The sequence below is a fragment of the Bacillus rossius genome, chromosome 1 (genome assembly GCF_032445375.1).
Source record: "Bacillus rossius redtenbacheri isolate Brsri chromosome 1, Brsri_v3, whole genome shotgun sequence".
Lineage (NCBI taxonomy): Eukaryota > Metazoa > Arthropoda > Insecta > Phasmatodea > Bacillidae > Bacillus > Bacillus rossius.
Window position 1 is genome coordinate 137,120,749 of NC_086330.1, and position 20,254 is coordinate 137,141,002.

The 20,254-nt window shown below is 38.9% G+C and overlaps 1 protein-coding gene across 1 annotated transcript in view; it reads right to left on the minus strand.

The window, feature by feature from the left end:
• The window catches only part of LOC134546197 (microtubule-associated protein futsch-like), an 843,281-nt gene that overhangs the window by 324,574 nt on the left and 498,453 nt on the right, over positions 1–20,254 (minus strand). The gene's annotated exons all lie outside the window — the stretch shown is intronic.

A 20,254-nucleotide genomic window follows, 5' to 3' on the forward strand; every position in this document is an offset into this window, starting at 1 on the left:
CTTTTGCAGAAGTATGCAGCAGATACGTGAAAAACTATTCTAGCATTCGTACAATATAAAATAAAGAATCGTCTATCGTGTAAAGTGGTTAAACTTTGTTATCCATGCTTATAGTAAATTATAAATGGTCACATGTGGGATACAAAAATTGCGCCAAAATAATTTTAGCGCAATCAGTGGCGCCGTATTAAAAAGTCTGTTAAACGTTGTCTTTACTTATTCCATCAAACGCTTTGTCGAGTTGCTGAGTGTGTGTGGCTCGGATCGGCAAGTGTTATATTCCCCAGCCTCTGGTTAAAGGTCGGGAGGCCGCTACACATAAACATATCCGGGGCTTGTTTACTACCTCACGGCAAAAGTGGTACAGTATGGTTCACGTAAGTATTGGACCACTGGGAATTCCTCGGCAAAGATTAAAATTACGCTAGCTGATTTACTTTATTATTTAATGTTAAAACATTATACCAAAGTAAAAAGATGAACGTGTATAATACAACGAATAATATTACGTCTGTAGGTTCAAGTTGTAACAAAACATTTATATGTCTCCGCTTAACACACGTGACCACGAGAAGTGTGCAGACGGAAATGAGTGAACTACTCAAGGTCACCAGACTTCCCCCCTTTCGGCTTAATCGCCCCTCTCATCACTGGCGCTTATATTCCACTCCTCCCGTCTACCGCTCTACCCGGGTGTCTTGGTCGCATATTCTCGGCTCGCCTCTCCCCTCCAAGCGCTTGCCGTCAACCAAACCTATCCAAAATCAATCCCCAGCCGAGTCACGCTGGATAATGTCGCTGGACGGTAGGCTTTATCGGGTCCCCTGTCCGATGCTTTATTTGTGGGTTAAAAAAAATGTTAAGAACTAATGTTTCAGAAAATAACACTGGTCTGGATTGGATCATAATTTGAAAACACTACAAGATAGAGGAATAATGTACGGAGATATCTTGTTTAGAATTTCACTGCGGACATTTTCTACGCCTAGGCTTTTTTCTGCCCGATGCTTAGTTTGTGAGTTACAACGCAAAATTATCCTAATCGGCTGTCAATCATTTATTCCATTATTATTACAGTAGAAACTCGTTAATCCGTGACGCGCTAATTCGGGAATCGGATAATCCGGGACGATTTAAAAGTGCAGAAAAAAAAGAGAAGTAAAAATTGTCAGCGCTTAAAATTAACGTCACGCGGGCCGGCGGCCGGCAAACACTGCAAGCCTTCGCATGGGCCGCCAAACTCTGCAACGCTGTTTGTACCGACCCTTTGTGTCGTCCCCCTTTCAGCTGTCACATTTGTCACTCTTTAAACTTGAGGGGGATGTCTTGACTTCTGCTTCCCGTCTCCCTTTGTTTGTTTCCACCCGCCAACGCACGGCAGGCGCCTGGCGAGTGACGTGTCTGGCTGGCATTCGGCTGGACGAAGTGGGAAGATTGAGAGGGAGGGGGGGGCTACCCAAAATTTATGTGTGCAAGTTCAGCACGATCTTATCTTTCTCTCTTCGGCTGTTGTAAATGACCGTGAACTAATGGCTAGGCAGTGCCGTATTTTTTTTAAGCAGAGACTAATTCGAAGACGGTCTTTACCGTGAACGGATTATCCGGGTTTATTACTTTTTTTTTTTTACAGGATTTTAATTAGCCGGGCATCGGCGGGTCCCAATTAACACGAATAATGGAGAGTTTACTATTTATATCCATCTGCTGCCATGGCGCAGTAAGCCTCGGTAGATGTTACGTCACATGACCTTGGCCTTAACCCAGCTGCACGCCGGTATCTGAGAAGCTTGACAAGACCTTCCGGGCTTTAATCGCTAGTCCGTGAAATTCGGTAATCCGTGATTATCTCGGTCCCGACCATCACGAATTAACGAGGTTCTACTGTGTTATTATTATTATTATTAATTTCTGATTGGGGGACATGGTTTGACCCGCGATATACCCGATTCCGCGATCTATCGGGGCGCGGTATACCGGGAGTTTACTGTACTTACAATACAGTTATCTGAAGATTGTACAAAGTAATTTTATCAAAATTATTTTGAATTCATCACTGAGTATAAATTGGCAAACGCTCCGGTTAAACCACGTAGTGTGACACCGGCCTAAATTGATACCGTTAGAATCAAGAAAATACCTAATACAATATCTGGCGACCCTCGATGCACAACCCAGTCAGGGGATATCTACAGGTAGTAGCCAGTGGAACAATAACGTAGAATCGGCTATGATTATACAGGGAAGTGCGAAGTATAGCATAAAATACTTCCCAGAATCCTCTAATTTTGTAAAGCCCAGTAATAAGTCACTATTCGGAGGGATAGCTAAAACAGAGATAGAGCAACATCTATCAAGAAATATTAGACAACTTCTGAAATAAAAAGTTTCCTTTTGTTAACATCCGCGAACAGCACGGTGGTCTTTTGGTATAGTTACCAGAACTCCTGGTGGATGGTTTAAAGATCCCAAGCTCAACTTTCTGCAGAGTCGGAAATTTTTCTCTTGCGAATAATTCACTTCTGGTACAGAACTGGGCTTTGCGATGTCCTTGAACTCCACTCCACGGAAGGTAGCAACAAATCACCGCAGAATCCCCCAGCCTAGAAATACTCGGAAGCATTCCAGACATCCAGCACGCGCCGATGCCTGTGAGTCACCCCGTTCTGAATCGAGCAAAATGACTTAAATTCATGAATATGTCTAGATTACTATTAGAAAATTAACTGTATTTTTAGGATAGTTTATTTGTTTGTTTTGATAAAAGTTATATCAAAAAAACATTTTTACTATAGTTAGATATAGTATTAGGTAGATTTTAAAAAACTTTTTTCCTTTTCTGTAGCTATTATTTAATAATAACCTTTTTTTAATTTTCGTTTTAAATATATTATTCGTTGAATCATGTTTGGTATCTGTTATAGTTTGTACTATTTTTCATACTTGCTACGAATTCATTTGTTTGGTTTCTAATGTACTGTATCAGTTAGTAGGTTAATTTTTCTTGGCTATAGTTTTTTGTAAGAATAACTCAGTTGTACACGTTGTGTTTTGTAATCACTTGACAAGCTCTTTGTAAGCATTTATGTCGTTAAAATAAAGACAAGGCCACATAAAATTCAAGATGTTTTTTGGACATACGTCATTGATGGTTACACTGTATGTCACAAGACACATCAATAACGGACAAAAATAAAGCTGAATATTCAAAAATACAGAAAACATACCAAAATCAGCCGATGTAAAAAAATTAAAAACATAGACAGCACAGAAAATTCCGTGGTTTTCAGCCATATGATTTGAATTTTTTGATATCGGCTGATTTTGGTTTGTTTTCATGTCCGTATTTTTTTGTCCGTTACCAAGGTTTCTTATGACATACAGTGAAACCAGCAATGGCGTATTACAAAAAAAAAAAAAAATCTTGAATCAGTTTTCCCCAATGCACTCATAGAACACACAAGAATCCGTCAGTACAATATGAAATAAGCCGCACAGTGATAATGCTGATGATCGTGATGAGCGCACGGGCCGCCCGGACGCGCTGGGAGTGTCCGGTGCTGCGGCCGGAAATGCCGTCGCTCGGAGCCGGGTCTCTCCCGCCGCTCCCCGCTCGGCGAGCAGCGCTGCCAACTGCGGAGCGGCGACACGAACTGCCCTGCCTCAGTGGCGGGTCCCTCACCCGCGGGAGCAATCCATTCTGCATCTGACCTTTCAAGTCGGCTTCATTTTTTTTGAGGAACTATATTATTTTTAGGGATGGGCCAGTCAAATCCTCAAATCATCAATTATTACCATTATTGTGCATCGTGCATCGTGTGCATCAGCTAGCAAGAAGGTTTTGCAAAAATTTCGTTGAAGTTATACAAAAGAATGGCCATGCCATTGCGTCGAAAATATCTGAGAACCATGTGTTTTGTAACGTGTGCAGCTGAGTTTTTGTTATCTCGCATGGGGGACGAGACGATTCCACGTGGAGTGTAAAAAGCATAAAGATTATGGTAAAGTACAAAGTGTTCATAAATCAATTTCATCTTTTTTTTTGTAAAGAGCGGTGTAAATTAAACTACGAACGCTGAATTGTTATTCACTTCGTTTCTTGTGGAACACAATATTCCGTGGGCTGTTTCTGACCATGCTGGTCATCTGTTCCGGGCTATGTTCTCAGACTCGGAAATAGCAAAAAAATATGGCTGTGCAAGGACTAAAACTTCTGCATTGGTCCAGTATATGTATAGTCAAACAAAGGAAGAGATTGCCTCTGTGTTGAAAATGTCATCATTTTCTCTTTCTACTGATGGTAGCACTGACCAGAATGCAGTTAAATTGTACCCTGTAGTAGTTTCATTTTTTGATGAAAAATTAGGTAAAGTTTGCACTCTTCTGTTGTCGCTGCTTGAATGCACCGATAATACAGGCGAAGGAATTTTTTTCTGTCCTAGATAATGAATTAACTTTCTTGGATATAAGTTGGGAAAACTGTGTTGCCTTTTCTGCAGACAATGCAAACATTATGATAGGATCCAACAAAGAGGTATTCTCATTTTGCAAGGCCAAACACCCTTCCATAATTCGTCAGCGCTGTTCTTGCCACTTAATTCATTTGGCAGCACAGAAAGCTTCTACCCAGCTCAGTATAAACATTGAACAGTTTTTGGTTCAGGTGTTCTATTTTTTGGACAAAAGTAGTAAAAGACAGAACATCTTGAAATTGCAACAAGAACTCAGTAGGAATAAACCACATACAATTTTGAAGTGTGTAAACACCAGGTGGCTTTCACTTCTAGAAAGTGTCATAAGAGTTTTGGAACAGTGGGAGCCTCTCAAACTGTTATTTTGTGAACCAGACAGCTGCCTCTTCTCAGTTTGAGAGCAAAATCCTTTAACCAAACTCTACTGTCTATTTCTTGAAAACACTGTTCCTGTTTTCAATGCTGTTAATGTTTTTTTACAACAAGAGGCTCCTGCCATTCACATCCAAAGATGTAAATTGCAAGGTCTTCTTAGAGATTTACTGGTAAGATTTGTTAAGCCATCAGCTGTGCTGTTAGGCTCCACATCAATCACTGATGTTAACTTTAAGAAGAGAAAATTCCAGAAAGATGATACCGATTTAGTTATTGGCGCCAAGTGTAGAGCAGAATTAAAAGCTTCACCACGCCAGTCTGATAGCCAGACATTTTATTCTTCTGTGCGGGCCTTTAATGTTTCATCAAGTAGTTACATAGTGGACAAATTTCCTTTACATGATGAGTTTCTGCAGCATGTTGAAGAGTGTGATATTTCATTGAGAACAACTGCATCTTATTCCTCTGTTCTGTATTTTGTCGAGAGATTTCCAAGACTTATAAATGTTTCAGAATTGGATATTCTGGAACAAGAATTTGTTGAGTATCAATGTGATAGTTTCTGAAATGATATCCTAGAGGAAAAAAGAATGGATGTTGTCTGGTACAAAATCACAAATATTAAAAATGAAAGTGACCAAACAAAGTACAAAACTCTCCCTAAAATTATTATGTTAGCCCTGTTGACAGTCCCACACAGAAACGCATCAACAGAAAGAATATTCAGCAATGTCCGCAGCAATCAAACTGAATATAGAGCGTCTCTATCAACTTCTACTTTAGGCGCTCTGATGGTAGAGAAAGTGAAAAGTAAATCGTACAGTGAGGTGTGCTACAAAAAAAAAATTCACCAACAAGGAACTCGAAGAAGCTTAACATGCTACTGGGAACTTCCTTACCAGTCGCAGTGATATGTAGAAAGGTATGGATGTGTCCGATTTCTGTTTTAACATAGCCTTGTGATTGTGTATTAAGCTAAATTTTTATTTTTTCATATTTATACCTGAAAATGTATTTTATAAACGTATGAATGTATTAGTTTATGTGGACAATTTTGAATGTTTGCAATTAACTTGGGGATTAAATTTTGCCGCTCCTGATGTACGCATATTTTATTTGCATTACTGTGATTACTGATGGGTGTGTTCAGAGGTTGGTAGCACTGCTCTAGTCACGTAAAGTCACCGGATGGTTTCCAAGTAGACAACTTGATTGCTCTAAGATAACAATAAAAGTTCCATGTAATGGTATTAGCTAAAATGACTAGATTGCGTGAACATTAATTGCTAATTTTAAGTTCACGGTAACAAATAAATAATTTAATCACTTATAGCTAGTATTTTTAATTAATTAAATTACTCATATTCAATATTTTTATTTTATTTTGAGACTAATAAGAATAAAATAAACTTATAGTTAAAAAAACTTAAAAAAAACCTGCTTTTATCGTTTAATGAGCTAAAAATTAAAAAAATATATATATTATTTTTTTTTATTTTAACAAAAGACAAATAATGCACCACAACTCTGTATAACTAAAGCGTGAAGTGCTCTCTTCTATCATTTTCGTAATGTCTATATCCTAAAGTTAGTGATAGAAAATTTAAAACGTATGATATTAAGCACCTCCTGGCGTAGATCAGGGGCTAGGGGAGCCCGGGCCCCCATGAAATTAAGGAGCCCCTCATTTGCAAAAGCGTCACCGTAAAACGTGTTTGATGTCAAAACTATGTCTTATAGAAATTTGTCTGTATATTTTAAAGTTTTCTTCTTATTGCATGCAGGCCAAAATATGGGCAGTGTACAGCATACGGGCACCGGATCCAGATATGACGTTTCGGTTAACCCCACGTGCAAATTTCTTGCCCCCCCCCCCCCCCCCACACACTTGTAAATTTCCGCGGACCACACTTGCGAATCCTACAGATCTGCGCCCCCGAAGCATTATTGTGTTCATATATTCATTTTCGTAATCACTATATCTTAAAACCTTTGAAATGACTATATCCTAAAATGTTCGTATTTACTATATTCTAAAATTAGTGATATAAATTCTATTACAAATCATATTGTTATTACCGATAGAAAATTTAAGACAAATGATATCAAGTACCCCACGTTTTCAGTTATACAGAATTGTGCTGTATTATTTGATTAGACTTATCAGACTGATTACATTTATTAGACAAAATACTTTAATTCAAATTATATTTTTTAAGTTTTAGTTAATTCAACGAAATAAGCAGTTTTATTTTAGTTTTTTAAACTATAGGTTTATTATATACTAGCTGCAGTACCCAGCGTTGCCCGGGCTGAACACAGGGTGAAGGGGAACTGTTTAGAGATCAGATGTAGTTAGTAATTGTCTTCTTAATTTGAATGTCAAGTCTGCAAAATAATTTATATCACTTTAAGATCCCGACAGTTGTTGTTCTGCCAGTTTATAGTTATTTCCCTGGTCTGTATGTAATCTAGACTCTGTAAAGCAATACAGAAAAAAAAAAATGAAAAATAAGGGATTACTAATATTAAAAAGATTCCATTATCTAGCTAATGCTCGGCATGCATTGCAATGCCTCATTCAGTTTTGTTTTGTAATATGTTTGAAGTAGTTACACATACACAAATAATATATCCATGTCTCTAAATATATATTTATCTCTATCTACATCTATAGTCCTATATATATATGTATCTCTCTATCTGTATTTATCTCTTTATATCTACATATATACCTCACACTATCTCTATGTATTCTATATGAGGGTACTGATTGCTTCGTTGTTAATATCACACGAGTGTTTTTTACTTGTATGGGAAAATTAAGAATGATAAGGCATCTACTGCGTGGCAACTTCTAGCGCCTGCGGCACTGTCAACACACACTTCGTACGTGTACTGCATGTTGTATCTAACCCCCTCCAACGCATTTGATTCTAAATTGGACTTTTAGTAAGGATCCCTAATGTTATTGATAATATAATATAGCCTATAGCCTTCCTCGATAAATGTACTATCCAACACTGAAAGAATTTTTCAAATCGGACCAGTGGTTCCTGAGATTAGCGCGTTTAAACAAACAAACAAACTCTTCAGCTTTATAATATTAGTATAGATAAGATTATAGATAACCTAGATACGTATTATGTTCGAGGTTAGAATTTGAGATTCCGATTCCAGAAAATTGGGATTCGGCCCATTACTAATTATTTTACCTTTTTTTTAGTGCTAATATAACGTGTGTAATTCAACAAATTCTAAAAATCAGATAAAATAATGCTTTTCATCATGTTTTTTCAAACACTAGAAATATCTATAATTAGCATTTAAAAGATATATGCACACCAAAATATCTTAATCCCTATTTAAGTGGATGGTATTTTATACAACCTAAACCCTTCCGGTCACCCCCCTCTGGGTCACTCTACCTGGGTCCGACACTGAACTGCGTAATAACTCGTGTCTTCGTAGCACGTCGTAAATGCGTTCGTCACACCGCAAATAAATTGGTAGGGGAGCGAGGTTGTGTAGTGATAACGCAATGAACTCTCGTCCCAGAGGACCTGGGTTCGAAGTCTAGTGCATACATCCTTGTGTCGGTTTCCCGTGGTCTTCCTGGCGAATGCGAGAATGATCTCCCCCACCCCTACAAGTTTCCTTGTAACGTGTTGTAGAGTTTATCCATTTGAACCTCACTGGCCATGAGACGCCAACACTGTTTCATCCTTCTGCACAAATTCTTATGTTTCTAAAACAGCAATTCATTTGTAAGAAATGACATTCGTAGAGGAACTAGCTGTAACCCAGTCTATAAGTTCATCTGAGAAAATATACATGCGTTACCACGTGATAGCTTCAAAGTGTTCATTTCATAAGACACAGTGACGTGGTCAGAGAAAGCTCATCTGTACACCTTAGAAAATAAATAAATCCCATAAATGCACATATTGAGTCCAAAAAATAAATATTTTTGAAGGAATCTTGTTGTCTGCAAGGGGGACGGACATGCTCCTCTTTTTTAAATTAGAGTGCTCGTATACACGTTCTTTTGTAAACTGTGTGTTTGTATTGTAAAAGTTAATTTGGCTGCATTAATTGTTTTTAAGAATAACGTGTTCAACCAGGACAATATACCCACATAGGCTACATACAAGTTCTAAGATAAAGAATTACATCTTAAACCTCCCTTGGAAATGGCTCGATACATCCCCAGTAAGCAGAGCATAAGAAGATTACTAAGTTGGCAGCACGAAACATCTCTACGTACACGCACGTATGTATCGGCGATGAGGAAGGACGAAGCCCGTGGTGACGGCACGGAACAACAAACAACACGTAGCCTCGAGTTGTCGTCTGCGGAAGGAGCGCCGCGCCGATCGACTCAGCTTCAAGCTCGTAGTTCAGGACGCGCGCATGACCGAGGTTAGCAGCTCCCCACAGTCGTGGAGTGTTCACACGGTGAGGTGCTGCGGGGTCACTTACCCACGTTAATATTTATACAACGGCCCATCCAAACCGTCTGCGTCAGCCGAGAGGTGGTTGTGTAGGCTACAGGATGCTACAAGATCGATCTCCGCAAGCGTGTATAACGAACGGGCCTTCGTCATTCATGTAATCGTCACATTAATTTTTACTATAGAACATGAAGGAAAACTATACACGGCATAGTATCCACGCAGTAAACCTAAATAACATCGTCATTGTTTTTCATGTCCATCAATTACCGTATAAACACAATTGCATATTCGTAGGCGGATACTTTGAAACGGCTTGGCGAGAAGTCTTTTCAAATAACATTTTTACAGTTTCAATCGACAAAGTTACCAGAGGATTTTTTTTCTTATTATTCATGCAAAGAATTTTTCTTTACAAAGGATAGCATGTTTGATTTTATTTTGAATCATTATTCATAAGTATACAAAAATAATTTATAGTCACAGTATTTAATAATTTGGTGCAAGGCAAGGATTTTAAAACTTTTGAAAAATGCCTATAACTCAAAAAATACGACTTTTTATTAGATTTTTGTTTTCTGCTTTAGAACCGTATTTAACTAGCATATCAACTGTTTTCGGCTTGACGTTGATTTCTGGAACGGCATGTATTTGCATAATGTTCGTAAATAATACTAATTATCTGGTAATTAGTCCGCGACAGACTATGAAGACAGTTTTTAATATACACATAAATTTAGGTTATGATAGATTAAGTAAAAAGTTTAATGAACAATTATAAACTCGCAAACTATTTTAGTATATTTTTGGTTACACATATGCTAGTTAAGTGATGCAGATAATTGGCATGAATAATTTTTAAAAGCAGGAATTACCTGAGCAAAGTACAATTTCTTGCCACCATTTATGACAGATAACTACAAACAGGCCCCAGCTCCCAACAAAATGCCACCCACCTTTGCTCCCACTGACTGTTTCACCATGCCTCCGTAACAAAAATAAAATATTTTCTTTTTACTCCAAATGCCGACGACCTCTCTCCCGTGCACACGATCTAGCCATGTGTTGTTGCGAATCAGTGGGTTCTAAAAAACAGCGGTAAGATCTTGTGCACATGGCCCATATTTTCTACGTCACTGTTTTTTTATTTTCCTCCAGTTATGCAACCACCTTAAGAGGTTACAGGAAGGGGCACAGCTCTCGTGTCTCGTCAAATAAGAGGGCGTCAGGCACGGAAATGCACAACACAAACCAATTGAATTGGAGAAGGATTCGTCCACGGTCCACGGCTGAGGAACCACGTGGCAAAGACATTCTCGAGTTACGGCTTTCAATCCTGCCTACTCTCAGTCATGATAATCTCGTGTCCTGGCCGAGAGACGGACAGGTCGGTACCTCGGGCAGTGAACCCCTCTCCAATGATAAATAAGTACGTAAACGGCGCCCCGGGCGGGAGCGTGCCGTCGGTTACTTCGCTACCGGTTTGGGACCGACCAGCGACGGACGTCGCCGCATCCGGCCCGGCCGGCCGCCTGGACGCGCCGCGTCGCCACGGGGCGAGACGACGACGGTGACGTAACCAGCGGGACGAGGAAGAGAAGAGGAGGGGGGGGGGGGGGAGGAAATAAACGGTTTAGCGAACAAGTGAGAGGGAGCAGACGGCAGGTCTTCAGGAAACCGGCCGAGATTCGTTCTGTTCACGCCGGGCTTCACCTGCAGCCGCCGCGAGATTCCATCGACGAGTGAAACGTAGTCGCTCTGCCCGCGGACCGCTCTTGGAGCGAGGGTTGAGTCACTGAGAAGTTAGGGAGCTGGCGTGTGCAGTATTTGCCATGTCAAATAATTGAAGACAAGACTAGAACGACCCCCAACTTTCTTTCTTATCTGAATAGCAAAACATAGTATGTTGTTGTAATGAAGTTTTACACTAATTCCATTCTGATGTGTTGTTAAAATTAAGTCATTTTTACGATTCTTCCTAGTGAGTTCCATTCAAGTTATTTGTTTTCTTAATCAAAGTGACATCAGCTTTAGAAACGACGCCGACTCCATAAACTAATGCCTAAAAAATACAGTATTACATCAAATACCCTATCCAAACAAATAATTCTCTTTTTTTGAAGTGCGACTTTCTTTTACAGAGTAGCGGAAGTGCGTAGATAGCGAAGTAACGAATATTGCTCGATGGCGCGGGGTTAAAAAAAAGGTTTTGGTTTGAAACATCTTTACATCCGGTTACAGATGGCAGCAGCGCATGATTCGTATACTTATCAATATTTTTGTAAACGTTTACATACTTTATCATACTTTTACTTACTTTTGCATGTTTTTGCAGACTATCGCAACTTGTAATTCTAAACTCTAAATTCTCAACTCTGAGGTTGGATCCGGTGTTAGCATTTGAATTGTGAGAATTTGCATAGAAATTCCCAATAGGATTATGTATCATAAAGCCATTAATTCATTCTTATATTCCATTGAAAACATGGACAGACACGAGTGCATAAAGGTCTATTTTCAACGCATGATTACGCGTGTTTAAAATATTAGAGTATACTAAACATTTCCTATCCCTCTTACCTGTGATGTTTCACTTCTAACTCGCGTGACTACTACGAACACACTTTTTTTAATCATACCGTCAGAAACTTTTACCGTTAATTTACGAAGATCCCTGGATAAATTGTAACCAGTAATTTACGTAAATTAACGGATATCTGCGTGAATTTACGGTGGTCGAGATACCTATCATTGATCATGGCCCTATAATGATCTTCTTCGTAGACAAACAGAAACTCCCCCCTACCCAACCCAAACACACACACACTCTCACCAAAAACACGCCCAAAGCCAACATACACTTATTCCTCCAGCGTGCTGGTTTATTCTGTTTCCGACGGAACACATATCTCAGAAGCCGGAATCAGGCGTACTTTCTACGAAGATACAGTAATATAGAACAATAAAGAACTCTCCTTTTATCTGAGGTGCATTCTTTGTGGGGAAAGTCAGACACTTAACATTAAGCACAGCACAAGATGTCAGCCATAGTTAGTGCAGTTGGGCGTGGAATGGTGATGTGAACACGTCAGGGCAAAATTAACTTGTAAGTATTCGTAAACCAGTTCACACCCCGGCCACATTCTTTCGCCAGCTCGTGAAGAAATTCAAGAGCGCGCGCAGTGTGAAAGACCAAAGTGTGGTATGATAATCGGGAAGCTGTGAATGATGCAGCTATATGTTACAACCACTTTGGTAGTATAGCCATCCATACACCATGTTAGAGTGGGGACGTAATATACCAAACGCGAATGTTTCATTATGGATGACGAAGCTAAAACATCAAGGACCATTATTCTTGGCGAAGACAATAACACAATAGCAGGTATGTACTAAGGCATGTTAGCATTGTTAATAGAAATCCAGTTTCAAGGTTACAGGGACTGTAGATAGTCTTGTGTTCCAACTAGCTGGAATTGCTTATATTCAGAGAAAACGCGAAAATAACTTTTCAAAAATGTGGAAAGGAAACGAGTGTCATTAACGTAGACCAGACTTAACATATGTGGATATTGTGTACGACGGTTCATGTAGTCTAACGGTTCCGCAAGCAAGGTGAATTGCCTGCCTGACTTACGCAATCGCATCACCGCAGCAACAAAACTTTTAGCAACTGAAATTGCACAGTAAGGTAAGTAAAATACACGCAAAAATTTGCAGGTTAATCAAACTGAAAAAAAAACTTTCCTTTGCATAAAGTCACAGCGACATATCGCTCCACAACCACAGATGGGGTTTACGATTTGTCATAGCTGGAATTAACGTGAATGTATAAGAATGAGTAATGATCGCAGACTATAATTGATGTTTTCATACTTGCACAAGGGCACATAGAGACATTTAAAATTTACATGTTAAATATAAATAAAAGAAAATATTTGGTAGACACTATTTAAGAAAATATTTTCTACAGTAACCAAACGTTTCTTCGCCTTTTGTATGAGAGTTAAAATTATTCTGACTTTACCGCACTTGGATATCTGGAATGTTGGCGGGGAAAGGTCGGTAAGAGACAAACTCTCTCCGGGTAGAAGACGCGACTGCCCCTCGCCGCTGGTGTTACTGGGCCGGAAGCGAGGCGCGAGGGGTCGAGTCTCTTGGGACAGTTGACCTCCTGACCGGAGAGCGGGCAGCGCCTTGTACGGGCCGCGCCGTCAAACAAAACGCGCTAACGTCATTTTTGCACGCCTCCGAGAAGAACAAGAAAAAGATGGGGGGGGGGAGGGAGGAGGAGGAGGAGGAGGAGGAGGAGGAGGAGGAGGAGGAGGAGGAGGAGGATCCGGAAGGCAGGTGCTCCGGCCTATCACCGGAGGCGCTCGTTCCGTCGCGTCACACGGCGTCGTCGTTATCGTATCACAAAAAAAAAAATTTGTAGTCTTTAAGCACTCGCCTGAGATGTGTAACATCTAACATCTGTAACGAGCAAATTCATCATTCTCATGTTGCAAATACACTTATAATACGAATTTCGGACACAAAATTTAACGTAGAATTCTTTAAAATAATGCCGAGCGTGATAAATATATACGTAAATTGTGTTTTCAACTACATTTATTGACGCGAGTCACATGTAGTTTATGCACCCGCCGCTAGAATTCGATGCCGGAGTAGCTTCGTCGACTATAAAACCATTCGTTTTGTAGAGCGAAACACTATATAATAAAAATTATCCGATAAAAGCAAAAAAGACAAAAATATACTAAACCCAGGCTTTGAAACGGATTTTCGACGAGGAATTTTATAAAAATACTGCCCATCTTGTTAAAATTCAATTTAAATTTTCACTTTGGCTTTTTGAAAAAATGGTTCGCGACATACGCCACAGATGAAAGTACCATAGTTACACATTTCCGTCCCAAGAGAATTCCGCCCCATTCATTAAATTACTTCTACCTTATGCCGTATAACGAGAGCTCAGATGTTACACATGAAGTGGGGATAGGTGGAACTGGGAAGAACGCCAGGAAACGCTAGGAATGCTAACTATTTGGGTTACGAGCCCGGGACGGCAAGCAGCACCTAGTTAGCACTCCCTCGATGTTTTGAAAGGAGAACGGCTTAACACACTGAAACTTCATAATCACTAGCTAGGCCAACATAAGCAAACCGTGGGATTACAGTACCATTGTATTGCTTGGGAATCAATATAACGCATACAGAAAAGCGAAATAGAGTTAAAATCATAAAATGCAAAGAAAATGAGTCCGTCCTGAGTTAAATTTGCAATGAATAATATATATTAAAATAACACATCATTATAAAATAAAATTATTTAAGTTTTCGCATCAAAAGTTGTCACCTGATAATTATAATCAGTGAAGTGCTCAGAACACGATATTTCGAGCACCACTGTGAGATTACTAACAAACACATTATGTACAAATTTTTGTATAAAACAATTAAATACATTTTTACGAAATGTAAACAATAATTAACACCGTTCTCGTTATTTTAGTAACTGTTTATATTCGAATATTTTACGTAGAGTTAAAAATATAATCAAATACTTAACAATCAATGTGAATTTCCCACGATACATTATTTTTTCTACGGAAGAAAATTTGGTTGTATACCTATTTAACCGGTATTATACAAAGTTTTCTACAGGAAATAACATATCCATCAATAACTGCATTCAACCAGCAAAAAAATGGTTATTAATCGGTAGTTAAAATAATGTGTGCTTGAGGATTTACAAGTGGGAAGGACTTATTTTTAATAATAAACGGGCTAAACCAAAGCAGGTGTAAGGGAAATTAATAGTGGAATTATTTTAAGATAATTTGCGGCGCGAGAAATGTCAGCAGAGAGAGAGAGAGAGAGAGAGAGAGAGAGAGAGAGAGAGAGAAAGAGAGAAAGAGAGAGTTCGCTGCCCCGGCCTTGCGCCGTTAGCGGCGTGTTGTGCAATTCAGCACTGACTGACCACTGTGTACGAATCGCAACGCGGTAGAGCGAGAGAGGTGAGTGATTCACTAACTTCCTAACCGTAAATACTTGCAGTTAGAGAGCTAGAGTAATGATAGCTGAACCGAGAAGTGCGTAACCTGATTTGTTTAGTAGAACGATAGTTGTCGAATATAGCGGGTTGCCTACCCGATAGTCTCAGGAGGTACTGCACTTGAGTCGCGCACGCTGAAGGTCTCCGGTTCGATGCTAGAAAGAGGGAGAGCATCCAGCCACCGAAGCTGTAAAGGGCAGATCCGCGCAGAGGAAATAAATAGCGTGTATGTAGAACCGAACAGTCATGTACTAGTTTTTGAGTATAGCTAATGACTCCCCAGACTAAGGCAAATCCTTAACCGATAAGTGCGAAGGCCTAAGAGATCCGAATTCGGTCCTGATCTCTCCTCACCCTCATCCCAACTCTCCTTTCCCCATCCCTTCCTTCCACAGTTTATTCCGGTGGTGTGAGACGTAAGAGTAAGACCCGTAACACATGCCGATGCATAGGTACTTATGCAAGATATAAATTTGTTCCGATTTAAATTATATAGAGTAGGCAACTTTTCTAACACGATTTTTTTTCCTTTGCAACTGAAATTATTTCAAGTCCTACCACATGAAGCAGTGTTTATTATATCGTAACTTGAATTATTTGCAAAGACGGTCGGGTCGTGCTTCATGATTGGGAGAGGGAACTAATGTTCTCTGTAGAGTCGTACACTTTCTCCTTGCATGCAACATAACAACCGTCGAATCCTGCAGCAGTCAATTTTATTATAACACTTTCCCTGTTGCGTGTTACCTTTAGCGGGGCTTAATGGGCCGTGTCGCACTGCGCGGAATGCGAACGTTTAAAAGTTTTCGCAACTTGTTGTTCACGATATTGACAGCGATAAACATCGCATGCAGCTACGAAAAAGAACGGCTATTAAGTTACACGTAATAATAAAACACAATCAGATTTAAATCGTTTCCTGCACCCTACAAGTTTCCTGCAACCTACAAGTGAAACAGTGAAAAATTGCTTCATACCAGCGATACCCTTCATCGGAATCAATAAAACATCCTTGATTTATATTGAACACATAAGTACTGGGATGGAGCAGCGATTGAATATATTTTCTAAGTAATTGCGAGCACCCCGAAAACCCTTAGTCAAACGGCAGCTTTTGCAATGTTTCCCACTTGCAAAAATATCTAGATTTTACCTCGGGAATTAAACCAAGACTGTGGTGTGAGGCAAGTGATCCGCGTACAATATTGTTTATTACTGTGAGTGAATCCCAACTGATTTAAGAAACAGTCGAATGGATTGCCTTGCAGGAAAGGTTACATGTCGATATTATTCATAAGTTCAACAGCAATTGTCAGAAACTCAAAATAATATAATTTAATAAGCGCGAAAGAGAAGAATTTATACTTTTATAACTACACGTAAAAAAAATCCAATCTTCTGTTAACGTTGTATATCTCTAAGGGATTCAGTGCGAAGTTAAAATAGAGTAACAAATTTTCACTTACCCGGAAAGGTACATTAATTGTAAAGAAATCGATCGCTGTTCTCAAAATATTCATTTTAGATATTAAAAAGAAGACAAATAATGTAATTCAACTGTTTAATATACCAACACTGTGGAGCCTTAAATTTTTATAGTAGGTTTACGTTAGAAACTTTTAAATACAAGTATATTAAATGTCTGACAGTAAAATTTAACTCCAGATAAAATTTAAGATGTACGAAAATAATACATCTGTTCGAATTGTAGATAAATAGGTTAAACATTCTAAAGGAAGAAGAAATAACAATGAAGCATGGGGGGGGGGGGGGTTGAAATTAAAAAACAAAAACTGCATGCTGCTTAGGTAAATAAAAATAAAATCCTGGCAGTACCAATTAGCTAAAGGCGTGGTCAATTCCTCATAGCGCTCAATTCATCACGAACACAAGCAGCAGCGAGAGTGTATTTCTCTCCTTATCGCAGGTGCAATGGGAGAACCGCTTCCTATTTTTTTTTCGTTCGTTTCGGAGAAAGTTCGCGTGTCATAACGGCAAGCTCGTCCGCGAAGCGTGCCTGAACTCACGGTGAGCAAACAGGAGGTCTTAATTTGTTTATTTTTTTCACTACCATCGTACACCATGAAGATCGCAAGCTTCAGATAAAAATACAGAAGAGATTCGCCTTCACGTCCTTGCAAAAAATCTGGCGAATCAATGTTTCGACGCAAGCAAAACGTATCTTCAAACACTAATTTCTGAATGGTCATAGTTCTTCCGGTGTTTAAGTTCCACGTAGGTATCACTGGGAGAGAAGTTATGCAAATTTTTCGGATACTTTATTATTTTTAAAACTATTTTTCTTTCAAAACTAGGCCATTTCAGTTTCAACATTTTCATATTTTGATTCCCAACCCCTTTTCCTACCTGTTTGTTTACAGTGTTAACGTTTCTTACCTTAAAATTTCACCACAAAACAAAGTGACTGAATTAATCTGGGTGGGGCAAAAAAAAAACTGTGTTTTTTAAAAAATAGGAGAGATATATTTCAAAACGAAGTTGCTGTCATCTAGAATGACATTTAAACTAACCCTTATTTATAGCGTTGAAAAATAAATTTACCTCCCAGTTCATACATGGCTGAGAAAAATGGCAAGAACAATAATAAGAAAATGCGCAAAAGGCGATGAAAATATTTAAAATATATATAATTTAGCAGTGATGAGTCCAAGATACTCGGGATTAATTTCCTTTAAGCTGTTGTCCACTAAATAAAACATGTGGCCTAATTTCGGACTTGATTTATTTTTTGTGTATTTTGTGCATGGAAGAAAAAAATCACTGTTATGTTATTCTGTCGCAATGCCGCACACTGTCACTCTAGACTCTGTACACGGCTTTCACTTTGCCACCCAAGGAAATTTACTGCTGAATTTTGCCAAACAAGGCTAAATATTGCAGCCTTTTGCCACCTTATATCCATTTTTTGCAGCACATTTCCACCGTAGACCGAGTCTATTTCAGCACACTGCCACCATATCCCCAGTATATTGCCGCACATTGTCACTATATACCCAGTATATACATTGTCATACTTTTCTACCCTATGCCCGGTTAATAGCCACACACTGCTACCCTAGCTCTAGTCTATTTCCGCACATTGCGACTAGAGACCCAGTTTATAGCCGCACATTTCCACTCTACACAAAGTCAACTGTTGCATATTGCTACACTAGGCTCAATCTATTGATACACATTGCTATCCTAAGCCTAATCTATTGAGCGCATTTTACATTCTATTCCCAGTTTATTGCCACATATTGCCACTTTAGACACAGTCTACTGTGCACACTGCCACCCTAGGCTTATCATTTGCCGTACAATGACATTATAAACCCAGTCTATAGACACATTTTTTCAAACCTGACCCAGTTTACTGCTTCACATTGCCTCCCTAGAAATAGTATAATGCCGTACTTTGCCACCCTACACCCTAGACCCAGCCTTTTGCCGCACACTGCTATCCTATCCCCAGTCTACTGCTATACATTGCTACCCTAGGCCCAATCTATTACCGCACATTGCCACCCTAAGCCCAGTCTATTGATGCACATTACCGCCCTATACCCAGTCTATTGACGTACATTGCCACTCTAGAGTTCTAGACACAGTCTACTGCTGCACATTGCCACCCTAGGCCTAATTATTTGCGATCTATTGCCATTCTACACTCAGTCTATAGCCGCATTTTTGCCACTCTAGACCCCGACTACTGTTGTTCATTGCCACTCTAGGAACAGTCTATTGCTGTACTTGGCCATTATATACCCAATCTATTGCCGCATATTGCCAACCTAGCCTTGTCTAAAGCCTGCCTCACTCTTAGATTGCAGTACAGTGCAAATTGCGCCAAAAGTTGCTAGATTGATACCACCCAGTTTTTTTAACATTAAAAATATTATGTTGTATAGCATCTTTAATTATGATAAAAATTATAATTTTTGGAATTTACTATTAATTGATTTTTCTAAGACCATAAGGTTATATTGACAGTATTATTACAGTTGCAATCATTATGAAACATTTTCAATTCCTATCACCAATTATCATTCACAGGAGAAACTATTTGTAGCAATCAGCCACAATAAATAACAAGGTATTACATTAACTATGTCATATGGTCAAAATGATACCAATTTTTTTTAAATTTAAATATTTAAAAATTCCGTGACAAAAACGGTTGAAACCAAGATGACGTGTTTCAGTTACGTTTCCTTAAAAGTAAGAATTATTAGATGATGCTCTTGATGAATTACAAGAAAATGTATTTCCAAAATTCTAATTCCTAATTTCCATTTAAAAATAATTTTTTACTTACATTTCAATAATCTTTTATTTCAATAAAAAAACTTGAATCTAAAACTTGTATGCTTTTGGATAGCCTATATCTGGCAAGAGAGCGCACCGAAACAAGGACAGCGCTAATGGCAGAAATCGTGCACTGGAAAGACAGTAGATAAATGCCCATTTAAATGTCTACTGCAAACTAAGGATGAGACGCGCTATACTGTGCCGGAAATTAGGTCACCCTAGGCCCGGTCTAATGTTGCACATTGTCACCATAGGAAAAGTCTATTGTCGCACATTGCCATCCTAGGCCCGGTTTATCTCTACACTTCCGTTAAGCACGTGTGTCTTAAAAAACCAGACAATGCAATAATGAAAATAAAATAAAAATCTTTGTTCGCAGACTTATAAGAATTTCACAGTCGTGACTTTGAGAATAGAAAGGTACTAATTCAACTGATTATCCTGCAAAGTTTTTGTTTGAGAGTTCCTTACATGAATGTACAAGATAGCCTTACTGTTTAACGATAAGAGCTATTTTTTATTGTTCGTATGAAGGAAATTTATCTAAACATATAATAAAGTTGCATCAGGAATTATGTATAATTTTT